General features: G+C 38.4%; 1 long non-coding RNA gene across 1 annotated transcript; it reads left to right on the forward strand.

Annotated features, from left to right (window-relative positions):
• The first annotated feature begins 1916 nt into the window (after positions 1-1916).
• Positions 1917-8399, forward strand: LOC110362057 (uncharacterized). Its single transcript, XR_002419088.2, has 3 exons — positions 1917-2343; positions 2469-2525; positions 8098-8399. It is a non-coding gene; the product is annotated as an uncharacterized LOC110362057 (long non-coding RNA).
• The last annotated feature ends 4904 nt before the right edge of the window (positions 8400-13303 follow it).

Genomic DNA, 13303 nt, shown 5'->3' on the forward strand with positions numbered 1-13303 from the left:
CTTAGTGTATTAAACACATAAACAGCAATGTTTGTGATAGTTGAGTGTGATTAGCTCTTGAAAAATTCATCAAATGTCCCGAGATCTGCACAGCTTTTTAAAAATTCATAGAAAGTTTTGAAGAGTGAAAATGGTTTGACAAGTAGGCAGGCCACAAAGCAACTGACACATCAAGGGAAGAAGATCAAACAGGAATACAGCAGGCATATTCGTACTGTAGGCTGTGGAGCCTGGCTGCGCTCCAAGGAGGTTGAAAGAACAAGCAGACATGAAATATAGAGAAAGAATAGAGACCGGAATCTCAAGGTAGGGGAATGAAAGACCATTTGACATTCAAAAATGATTTTTTTAAACATCTTTGACATGCAGTCAATAAATTCAACTCTGCTTTGCTTATTTAACTAGATGCAAAAGTTTTCTTACAATGGACATTTACACTGCATGAAATTTTCAGGAAAACGTCTCCTATTTAGGAAGGAAATACTCAAGGGATTTGGAAGGGGTCTCAAAATAATCACTGTGGCTTTGACGCTGAGTTATGATTCTGACAGGCTCTATGATTAAGCTAGTCCTGACACCCAATAGCTGCAATCTGACCTTAAACCTCTAATGATTTAAGTCTGCTGCACTAAATGTGAGTTTATCATTCGAATACTGGTTATGAAATGATCCCATTATTTTTATTGTAAGTTCTTTATTAAATTTGCTATCATATTTATGCAGAGAAAATACATTAGTTATACATGTGTAAGTATTCCTAAATTTGAAATGAATGGCAAAGAAAATATTTCATTATTAACATTTAAGTCACTTCTTTTGTATTAAGCAAGCATTTACAAATATGTAGTACAAGAGATATCTATGTAAGTGTAAAATACGTTTAATAACATTTAACATTGCTCTAATCAATGGCTATACCTGCCAAGTTCCAGTCATACTCATCCATTTGTAACATTTACCCATATATGGCATGTGAGTAGGGCTGAAAATGGTTCTTCTGCCTTGCACTCTCTTCTGCCACATATCTGTTATGCCATTGATGCCGTCCATCAAGGAATTTCAAAGGACAATTGGTGAAAGAAAACATAAGACATTCATCTCAAGAGGCCTGCTTCTGTTTTATTAAATTCTCCTTAGGTTTTCCCAAGCTTTGAAGCATAGGTAACAGCAAGGGATCAAGCAGTAAAAGCCTTTTAAAACTTCAACCTCCTTTCCAGCTGGGTTTCAAATCAGTTCTTTTTTCACCTGGGCCAGCAGTTGTGCTGTGTAAGATGTGTGTAGGATACACTCCAGTACTAAAAACTTGCTAAAAATTAGCTCTTCTTCCTAGGGACGTTTTATTTAGGCACTGCAGCAGACAAAGCATCAGGGAGATTACAAATGCCAGAATATCTGGCTTCTTGTGCTTTGAAGGATTTTACATGGGGGTCTGAAAGAATATTCAAAATATTTTGTTCTTGAAGATGAATCTACCCCATGTTCTTGGAGATTCTCACACTCTAGTGACCACGTTCCTCCATGCTGGGCAGTTCTCAGTGTGTACGCTAAGGTGGAAATTAACAATTTTCTCCATTTGACAACTCTGAGAATCTTGTTAAGAAATGTTTTTGAAGTTCATTTCTAGAGAAGATCTAAATGAGTCACAAAACTTATAAGATCCTCACAAGTTTGGAATGAGGTAATTTTGTCTCCTTTCCCTTGCAAATCTCTGTGGTACTGGTGCAGAAAACAAGCCAGCCTGGAGTCCCAGAAGCTATTTACTCAAGAATGTATTCTGTGGCTCACAATAGTAAAACAATGAAGTAGCATATGTCGAAAAATTTTAATGTGTTTCAGTGTATTGTTTCTGAGTGAAAACGATTAGAAGGCAGAATCCTTCTATTTTGCTTTTTGTTTATTTTGTTGTGTTTCTTTTCTTTCCCAAGATGTCTGGTGCACCTTCTGGTGGTGCAGGTGTGCGGGTCGTGCGTCCTCCCGGGGCAGCCCCTGCGCGGCCCCGGCCCCGGCCCCGCCGCGGGTTCAGCTCCCGCTCAGGTGTGCGGGCACGCGACGGAGTTGGGTGAATCCGCCCAGCGCGGGGACAGGAGTGGTGCGCGAGCCGCCACACCCCGGGTGCAGTTAATCGCCTGCTTAATTACTCGCGGCTGGGAATTGCCTGACCCTTCCTTACAAAGGGGATCGCTGGAGGTAAATGGTTTGGTCGAGGGTTGGTGCTGTGGGATTTTTGCACTTCACTGTAGTTCTGGAGGAGACTGGTGCGGGCCCAAGTTTGCCCACCTGAGCGGTCCCGTCGACTTTGCGGCTTTGGTTGCATCTTCCGTCGCGCCGGCCGCGAGGCACGAGGTCCGCGCACGGGCACGTGCGCTGGGACAGAGCGGCCGCGTCTGTCACAGCGTCTGTCACAGCCCCCCGCCGCGGGTCTGCGCTGCGCTCAGCTTCTGCTTTTCTCCTTTTTCTTATGAATATAGGAGCAGTTTTCCTGTTGTACCTCTGCAGAGTGGCCGCGACTCCCTGGTTCCTTCCAGGTACGCCTGTTTTTGTAGCTCTGTACGCGGTGCTGCTGCTGTGCGAGAGCAGCCGGGGGCGGCCCACCCGGCCTGGGAGCGCCACGAGCCCCGCGGGGAAGGGGTAGGTGGAGACTGACGTCCTTGTTGTGTCGTTAATTGCTTTTCATATCCTTATTCTTGGAGGGGAATGGCTTTTGTGCCAAGTCGTTATCTCCCTGATCGTCACAATTCGCAGCTCCTCTGGGCTTTTATGCTGAGCAGGTTTTCCCTGCAAATTACCTTATATGCTCATGTGTCCCGGGAGAGCTGAGTCCCCGCAGGTGAGCTGAACCCATGGGAGTCCTTTCTTTGCAATTAACTTAGCTGTGTGCCAGGTTTTCATTAGAACCCGATAATTGATAAGTTAAAGTATTGCAGGAGGCTGCAGTATTTTCATTACTTGTGATTTATTTTCCTCTGAAATGGTGGTCGTGTTGTGTGTATTTCTGGCTGGAATGACATAGAAGCTGTGCTACAGTCAAGTGATTTACCATAGTTACAACCATATGTATATTATACTTCTAGCCTTTTTGTCATGTATACTACATGTCATGAAATACTACTGTCGAGTGTTTAATACACCAGTGCGTAGCAGGAGATGATATCAGATTAATTACACTTGTAGAGTATATAAATCATGGCTTTGAGGCTGCAGTTGTTCAAGTGCTTTCTATGCTACTTGTGAGGGTGTCAGGTGAGCTGCTGCCTGCACTGCTCAGGTGTGTTCTGTTCCGTAGAGGTTAAGTACTCGAGTTTCATGGCTTCACTGGGGCTTCCCAGCTCTACAGTCTTCGGCATAAAAAACAGTACAAGCTTGTTCTAGCAAAATATAACGTTAGGCCACTACAAAGCTGAAAACAAGGCTAACGTTACAGAGCAGTTGTGGAAGTTTCTGTGTGGAGCGAGTGAAGCATATGTGGTGGTGTGCTCTCCTCTTCCAGTAAGTTACAGTTGTTCCCACTGGTACAGCCCTCCTCTGCTGCATTTAGAAGACTTTAGGTACTAGTTACTTTATGCATTTTCTGCATCTGATCTGCAGGTTCAAAGTCTTGAGGGACACTATGTTTGGCTGTACTTTTCCACCAGAGTTTTCTGGTAGTTAGAATTTGTTCCTACTAAGGACCTTGGGGACCAGGGACCAGCGTGCCAGACTGCAGGTTTTTTTTCCTCATTTCCGTTGCTTGAGACTTTGAACAAAGCTTTGTTCCTCTATGCTGTGAACTTCAAAACACCTGTGTATCCCGTTTTTTCCCTTGAAGGATTACATGATTATTCCAAACTTTCTAGTATTCCTTTGATACTGAATTTAGACTACTTAAGGAGCTAGAAAATGGGATATAGGTCTGAGATTGTGTCTGCCAAAAATCAGTGAGGAGGGATGTTTTGGAAGTGAGGAAGAAGGCAGGCTCTTTCCCTAGTGCTTTGTAACGTTTGTTACATGCCAGAAGCTGGTAAACATCAGTTTGCTTCTTAACAGGGTTTTTGTTTTGTTACCAGTTACGTAAGACTGTATCATATTTAGAAGGATTTGCATGTATAATACACATTTCACATTTGATACAGGGAATGCATGTTGCTCTACTTACAGCTTCCTCTTGCAATAAGTTGCCCTAGCCTCTTTATTATGAAAACAGAAGATTGAAAGTATACATACATAACTCATGTGTTTAGCTTTGCAAATAGCAAACACTTGCAGTTCAGTGTTTGGGTAGATCTACTTACAACATGTGTTCTTGTACATGTGCACAGAGACCCTTAGGAAGACCTTTGTGTGTGAAGACGGGGTGATAATTTCTCACTTGCCAGCAGACAAGATTTGGCCGTTCTGTAGTCTGTGTGTTCCTGCTATGTCACTTCTTTGCATCTGTTTTCAACTAATTTTCTTATATCTCTCTTTTTTTTTTTTTTTCAAAATACATCTATTTGTGACCATTTTTACATTTCCATGACCAAAACATAATCTGGTCTGTGACTACTAGTGGCTCTTTTAGGTAAAGATTAAAAATAATAACGATCTGTACGTGTTATGAGAAATTTTTTATGCTCCTCTCTGTTAAGAAAGTCCCTGTGACCCAGACCATTTATACTAGAATTCTTTTTCTTGTTAGACTTGGTGACATCATATCTGAATTTTGCTAAATCAAATTTGATTCTTTCAGAAATGTTTGTGCAATACTGCCCTAGAATTCAGCTGATATGAACTTTCAGTGCTGCTGTTTTCTGTTGAGTTCTGACAACAAAACCTTCACAAGTATGTAAACATTCAGAACAAAGCGAAGCCATTCATTCAGTCAATATCAATGGCACTAGTATGTTTAGGAGAATCTTGAAAGTCTAAGGACAGACATCTTGCAAAGGGAAGAGTGGGATTTGAGCTGACTACCTGGTATATAACCTTCACACGAAAACTTCTGTAACTAGAGCTTCTCCTTAAAACTGTTTAGTAATAAACTCTACTCACTTCTATGAACTTAAAACTCTTAACTGAAAAAGCAGCTTTACAAGTGTCAGAACTGAGCACCTCTGGAGGAGATATTCCTTTGTTATTGAATGAATAAATGAGTAAAATAAAGCTTATAACAATCTCCCAGTATGATTTTATTCAGACTCAAGCCTGTGACTTCTTTTGACTAGTATACAGGGATGTTTAGAGTGTGTTAAAAGAAAAGCTCTCATGCGCCTTCTCAGAACTATTTACATTTAGGAAGTATTTTGACTAGTTTAAGGGTGCTATGGGATCCTTCAGGTATGTGTTTTGATTTTCAACCATTATATCGCGATTTTTTTGTGACACTTCCAAAACTCTTCCAGGAGCAAGATACTGTGTAACAGGTTAATGGTACAACCTGATTCAAATTGCCCTATGGTCTGTGTGAACGTCCATACAAGAAACAGGCATGCACAGCTTCCACATTAAGAGGACAATAATTTTTGCATTTTTTTCGTGTATCTTATGTACAATTTGTTATGCTTTTTTTTTTTAATGAACAATGAAGTCTTAAATTCTTATGCTGTTTAAAACAAAATCAGGGAAAATGGCATTAGAGGTTTTGAAAGTTAGAACTGGCTGTGCGGTATTTCAGATCTGAGTATGTGTAAGATACATTCCAATGTTTATTGCTAGTTATGGTGAGTTCATCCTGGCTCTCTAGTGTGAGGATGCACTGGTGTTTTATGGTTCCGATACCCAAGGTTGTAAATGGCTTTGGCCTTAGCTTGTGGAACCCTACATGTCAGCATGATAGTATGTGAGTCCTTTAGAGATTGAGATACACATTGAGATACACTTCACTCTTCAGTGCCTTTTTTTTTTAATTAAAACAATTTTTAATCTTCTGTGGAATGTGATTCCTCCCACCTACACACTTAGGAAAAAATATCTTGATGGTAGTGCAAAACTGTTGTTTGATGAAAGACAGTTATATCATTAATTACAAAACTAACATAATTCCTTGTTAATATAAACTACCTGTTTTTCCAATCCTGAAACTGAACAAACTAGATGTCTTGCAGTCTCTTGTCCCTGAAATGACCTTGGTTTTGCTGACATCTTTTGGTCTCAAATTAGCTTTTTGACAGGTTGGTAGCTGGTGCTTTTGTGCAAGTTTGTGTTTAACTAATTTGTGTTTGGTTTGATTTTTTTTTTTTTTTTCTTCCCCCAGATGAAACTCCTTTCTTTTTATGTTTTGTTTTGTTGTGACCTTTTCTGCTTCATTTAGTTTCCTTGCTTTCCAATTTCCACTCTTGTGGAAGTGTCTGTTCTCCACTGCTATTGCTTCATTCTGGTGTTGTTGATTATAGAAGTTCTTTCCTCTCAATATATACCATATCTGTTGTAACCCTCTGAGTGTCACTTTCACCTCCTAGGTTTTTTTTCCTATTGCTGATGACTTTTTTTTTTGTAATGATGTTGCTTGATTTACTGTTGTTTTTCTTGCTCAGGCTCCAAACTCTATTTCAAATCTGTCGTCCTTCCTTTGAACTGAGGAACTGAATATGGTTTTGGGAATTTGTATCTTCTTACAGGATAGGCTATAAAACTTAATATGCTTAACCTGCAGCCAGTGCAGCAAAGATATTTTTGGGTTTAGTTTTTCAGACTTTTTAAAACGTCATTTTTATTATCTTAAATGTAGTTATAGTATGCTAACAATTTACAGTTGTGTAGAAGAGTCAACACAGGATTGGCTTATGTGTCTTAATTATGAATACATGGCGAGAAGGGCCAGCTGTTCTTTTCTCACCAAAATATATTAATTGATATTACACAGTTAGTAAGTAGGTGCCTGTAAACCTTAGTGGTACCAAGAAAATGATAAATAGACATTTATTCTGTGGAGGAAGCACAGTCATTTGACCATTGTTGGACTCCAGTGTATGTGTATTCTTAGCAGAATGCAAGTGCTTCCTGAAGATAGCTGACGATAATTGCAGATGTGGAGTGGTGGAGGAATATGTTTTTTACAAAGGCATTTCAGAAGAGCAAAAATAAAATTCCTGGAGGTGAAATACTCCTCCTCAGACGGCTTGTCTGATGTGTTCATAAATCATTATTTACTCATTAAAGTTCCTATAGCTTAGCATTGGAGGGTTGCTTTATTTCCTTAATACTACTCTTGAGATTAAAAAAAATACTTTTTTACTGAGTGCTTTTTTTTTTTTTTTTTTTCATAGTGGAGTAGTGCAGGATGAGAAAAAGTTGCTTATACACTTAAGTAATGCAAAAGCAAAGTTATGCTCATGCTTTACGTCTCCTCAAATCCTTCTCTGCCTACTTCAGTTTCTGTTAAGAATATATGGGGCATATCTAGGATGTTTTCTGATGAGAACCTCCTAAGGACAAGTCTCTCATTTACCTGGCACAAAGTATGATTTAATAATAATTTATTAAAGTAATATTTTAGAGGACAATCTTAGTGCTAGTGTGAAATTTAACAAAAAATATATCTATTCTCTTGGTTTGAGAATTTGATGCCTTTTTGATGAAGAGTGTGAGTTAAAATGTTCATCTAGTGCTTAAAGAATTTTCAGCTTTCTTGGCTTATAAATTACATGCCGTTGCTCTAAATATACCATTATTTCTTTGGAATGATGATGAACTTTCTTATGGATTACAGCGAAGTCTGTATGAAAATTAGGTGAAGAAGATGCCCTTTTTTTTTAATTGTTGCAACCATTTAACTTTTTACCAAACACTTTACTATTCTTTTAGCAGACACAGATAGGTAGAACCCTATGCATTCAGACAATCAATGTTCATGACCTGTTTTTTCCTGTAGTGATTAAATTCTGGTTGTATGTGTGGTGTGGTGTTTTTTTTTGGTGTTTTTGTTGTTGTTGTTGTTGGTGGTGGTTTTTTTTAAACAGTTGATGACTGTTCTTTGGTTTCAGGAACCATTATGCCTTACTTCTATCTAAACCACAGATTGTGATACACAATACATAGGTGTAACCTGTAAATGTAAATTCATTTGGGTTATGGGAATGCCACATAATGGGGAACTTCCCTTTTGATGCTACATAACAATTTTAACCAACTTTCTTCTAACAGTCTTCCTATTCTAGGCCTCCAGACAAGTTCTACACTGACAGTCTTAAAATTATTCCTCCCTTCCTCCTGTGTTGGGTAAGTGACTTTGCCTGTGAAATATACCTCTTATTCACCACACTATCAAAAAACCCACAAACCAAACAAAAAAAAAATCACCCCAAAATCCCCACCACCAAAACCACATACCACAAACAACCAAACCAACCAAACCCCTACTGCCAACAAAAAACAACCAACCAAAACTACTCTGCCAACCAAAAAAACCACATGTACAACATCAACTTCTCCTTTGGAAAAATACTCTTGATGGAAAGGCTAATGGTTGCTGCTAAAAGCCAAGCAAAAGATTCTTATGATCCATCCTCAGTGCTTGGACTTCAGAAGCTGCTTTCAGTCTCAACTTCTTCTTTTGGGTGCTGCAAATAATGTACCAGTTATAAACAGCCATAGCGCAGCGATATTCCACACTGGACGTGTGGAAATGCTATGGATGCGTGACTTTTGACCAAGCAAGCAAAAATGCTGTCGTTCCTGCTGCCAGTTGGCTTTCATGCCAAAACATATCTTTGGTTCTATGACTCTGACTCTTGAGCTTTGGCTTTCCAGTTTTATCTGACTTCACTACTGACTCTGAGATTTTCTGTAGTAAGGGACAAGCTGTGTGTGACCCCACTCTGTTTTCTACTGCTGAAAAAAGTTCATAGTAAAATGTCAGGGTGGAGCTTTTTAACAGGAGGAAGTATTGTTCAGTGTGATGAAGAACAGAAACATCACTGCTGGGAAGGCAGTGGCACTGGAAAGGAAGGTCATGTTCAAAATGAAATAAAATCTTAATGAATGCAAATAGGCATTTGTTGGAAATGGGGAGTCTTAGCTCTTCTGTGTTTCGAAGGCATCTATAAAACATCAGAATGAAATAACTCATCACAAGGCCGTTGTTGGACTTAAGATGGGAAGACTAACTTAATATATAATTTTAGTATTTTCAGCACTTATGTTTGGCATAGTTACAAGAAATTAGACTGAGTAATTAATTAAACCCATAACAAACAGGCAAGAACATCCAAAGGCAGGAGTACGGCTGAAAGATGCAGGAAGCTTGCAGAAAAGCATGTACTAGGACAGTTCAGATCCCAATGGCAGCTCTGTATTCTCTGGGATGGAAATACAGCTAAACATGGTTGGCTTGAGACAGGTGACAGAACTAGTAAAGGACAGAAAGAAAAGTCAGAATTAATGAAGAACGCAAAAATTCTAAAAGCTGGGGGAAGCAGAACTGTTTCTGTGAGTAATTACCCTTTGGCAACTGAGCAGAATTGCCAGTCATCCTGCACGAGAGATATGTAGATTATTTTTTTTGTCTTTGGAATTAAATGAAGGTATCAACAGCAAAGAAAACATTTATGTGTTTAAAACAGTAACACTTTCCTCTTGACCTCCTTTCATCAATGCCCCACGCATCCTATATATCACACAGGTGATTATTTTTTTGGTCAGCTTTTCATAATTTGTGCTACAGTGGACAATCAACAGCTTAAATTGCTCTCTATAAGAGAAAGCGAGATCAGCTCATGGTCAGAAGTTGCTTATTTACTCAGTGTTTCAATTTAGAATCGTCATTGCCACCAAGAGAGTATGATTTTTCTAAGTATATTCAAACTTCTTCCTATTATTCAATTTTTCCTATTTCTCAAAGTGTTAGACACTTCATAGGTACAAACCAATAGACAAAATCCTTGCATGTCTACTGGCTGAAAACATATGCCCTGCACTTTAAGCATGGTGTGCAAAAAGATGACTGGCAAAATTCAGGTCTTTGGCAAACATTTTCTTTTTAAGCTGAGGACTAGTTTGAGAATAAGTGGTTTTCTCTGACAATTTTTATTGGTTTTTAAATGTACTACGAGTGGTTATTCTCCTCTTGGTGGATATTGAGTGAGAATTAGTGGTAAGTTACACAAAGTACATGTCTGAGGAGCAGCTGAAGGACCTGTGGTTGCTTAGCCTGTAGAAAAGAAGGCTGAGGGGAGACCTTATCACTGTCTACAACTACCTGGGAGGAGATTGTATTGAGGTGGGTGTCAGTCTCAAGTACCAAGCAATAGGACCAGAGGGAATGAACTCAAGTTGTGGCATGGGAGGTTTAAATTGGATATTAGGAAAAATTTCTTCATGGAAAGGGTTGTCAGGCATTGGAACAGGCTGCCCAGGGAAGTGGTTGAATCACCATTCCTGGAGAGGTTTAAAAGATCTGTAGATGTGGTGCTCAGGGACATGGTTTCATGGTGGAATTAGCAGTGCTGGGTTGACAGTTGGACTCGATGGTCTTAAAGGTCTCTTCCTACCAAAACTAAGGTAACAAACATTTACTAAGGTAAAATGTTTGTGTGGAACCAAGCCAAAAGCATATGTGTATGTATCTTAAGCCTTCTGCTCAGTGAGGTTAACTGTTCTTGTCTTTTCTGCAGAGTGAACCTGTGTTATTTAGGGAGACTGTCCAATGCTATTGCAGGAAAATTCTATTGGATAGATCTCTTTTTCTTATCCTCCCAGAATAACTACTGTAGCTTTTCAAATGTGCAGCCATGAAAGAAATACCATGTTGTATACTGTGAAAGCATATTACATTTATAAAATTATAGTGTTATAACTTTAAAGTTTTCTTTTGATGTTCTTGGAGTTTTCTTTTATCATATTTTCTTACTCCCTGTGCTGCAGAGTTCTACAGTATATCCTCAGAGATTCATGTTAAGAGAGAGGACATTGATATCATTTATGGTTAGGTGACAACCAGCAGTCAGTGAACACAATGATGTTACTAACCTGATGTCACTCTGTAGAGATAATCCTTGTAGGCTGTGTTGTTAGAGACAAGTTATGTCTGTAGAAGTGTTATTACAAAGAATGCTTTAGTTGTATCCTGTGAATAAATGACATAAACTTGTGGGTAACTTAACAGTTGAGATGGTAATAAATAATGAGATGAATAATAAGAAAATCACTGCAGAATTCTGCATCATTTGGTAACTGGTTACCGTTGTGCGCATGATACTGTGTGTTAGTTTATTACACTGTAGCAATGCATTCATGGGAGTATTTAAAGACCATTTTTTTTGTCTAGTTTTATTAATACCCTAATTAATTGTGCATTTCTTGTATGTGACCATCTTAAGATACAGAACAATTATACAGTGAGATTTTAAGCTCGCCTGTGCTGTATTATCAGTATTTTTTCATTGTTGAGGGTTCTTTATTTCAGGTCAAAGATCATGTTACTCTGTCTCAGTCAATGGTTAGCTAGTCAATTTTTGACAGCAAAAATGATTACGCAGACCAGAGGTCAGTAGTACAGAAATGTTATAGATAATATTGTCCTGTCCTAATCAATTGGACTATATTGAACAATTCAAGGTTGAATAATACTTCACTTGAGCATGTTTAGGATGTAAAGAAAGTAGAATTTGGGAACTGAGCTACATAACTATGATAGGATAGATTATTCTGTTTTATTCAGAGGTATCAAAAATGTGTAAGTGGTTTGCCATGGCATGCTACTCTAGACTGTAATTGTACAAAAGTGTTTGCCAAAGACTGATAGTCCTGCCAATATGTCAGTGTGTCACCACTGACTGCAGTGAAGCTCCCATGAATTTGCACTGGCATGAATAAAGGCGAACTTGACCTGTGTTTCTTGGGTAATTAACCAGGTTGTTACTTAGATGCAGTTAGCTACCCTGTTGAATTAATTGCTGCTGCACAACAGTAAGAACTGCAGTTATATTTTGTTCCCGGAAGTAACTAGTTCTTTGTTACTGCTGTTGCATGTTAATCTACAGTGGGACTCAGTTAACTTCACAGCTGCCAAAGTGAAAATATTGCTTGCAAAAACAAGTTTATGAAGAAGCAGACAGTCTCTTTGTTTAAATATATTTAAATCTAATAATTTCAGTGGAACTATACTAGTTTATTTCAGCTGAGAATTTGGGTCATTGTTTTCTTTGTGAAGTTAGTACTCAATCAGAATTGATGCTGCAGTACTACCTCTCACGGAGAAAGTAAGCCATTCACTGGAAACTTGCGTGTAATGTTCCTTGAAATATTGTAAGAATATTGTTTCTACTGTTCTGGTTTTTAAAAACCATGTTTCAAAGAGGTCTTTAAACTTTCTAATCTCCTTACATGGACAAGCTTCATAGTGCATTACATTACCTGTCTTTTGTGTCTAAAAGTTGAAGTATTCAAAAATAGGTTTCTTCTTTTAAGATCAGTGACTTTTTTCCAGGATCCTTTGTTTCACCGGTTTTAATACCTCTTATAGCTTGCTGCAAACTTATGTAGATTATCTAAGCTTTTCTCTGCTAGTATTTTCTTGCAGCTTTTTGTATTCACTGTGAAGTCTGACTTGGATTCAAATCTGGTAATTACCAGAGTCAAGAAAGTCATCAGCTGTCAGTTTTACATATGTGTTTGCTTAGGCTCATTCTCCAAATAAAAAGCAAATTATTTCCCCAATATCCTGCTTGATAGTCATCTACAGAGAAGTAAAAATAGATGGCCTATTTAGAAATGACATAGCTCCAGAGTCTGTCCTGGCTTTATAGACCAACATGCACATGAAGAATCTTCAGGCAAACAGAAAAACTTGAGTAAATGTGACTTCTTTGAGTGGGTAAAGTTTAGAAAATCTAATAAATAAAATCACATTGTGGCTATAATTAATTTATTTTTGTTAAAATAGTTGTTATTTATACCTTAAACAATGATACTTGCTTTGATATCTTACCTAGTTTGCTGTTTCCCAGGGACCACTTAATTGTGTTGATTTCTCCTATTTTGTACTTTAAATGAAACCTACAGTGTATACCCTTCTATCTATCTGTTGCTGGTGAGGTGTTATTTATATTGTACTCTTCTTTCTCCAAAAGATGAAATCTATGAAAATTAAAACTGATGCCAGCTTTGACCTTCGAGGGGTTAGCTGAGATGTTTGAAGAGTGCGAAGGGGGTGATACACCGAAAGGACAAGCTCTCAGTTACCCTATTCTTTGGCTGCTGTGTGTCTGGGTTTTAGTATCCATTGGAAGAATCAGGGGGTCTCTTAATCACCTACTTTTTGTGGAAGTGATGGGTAATGTTTGCTAACATGAGTTTTCACATGGGAGGCATGTATCTTAAAATATCATTTTGAATTGAATGAGAAGTATAT

Source organism: Columba livia, chromosome 8 (genome assembly GCF_036013475.1).
Source record: "Columba livia isolate bColLiv1 breed racing homer chromosome 8, bColLiv1.pat.W.v2, whole genome shotgun sequence".
Lineage (NCBI taxonomy): Eukaryota > Metazoa > Chordata > Aves > Columbiformes > Columbidae > Columba > Columba livia.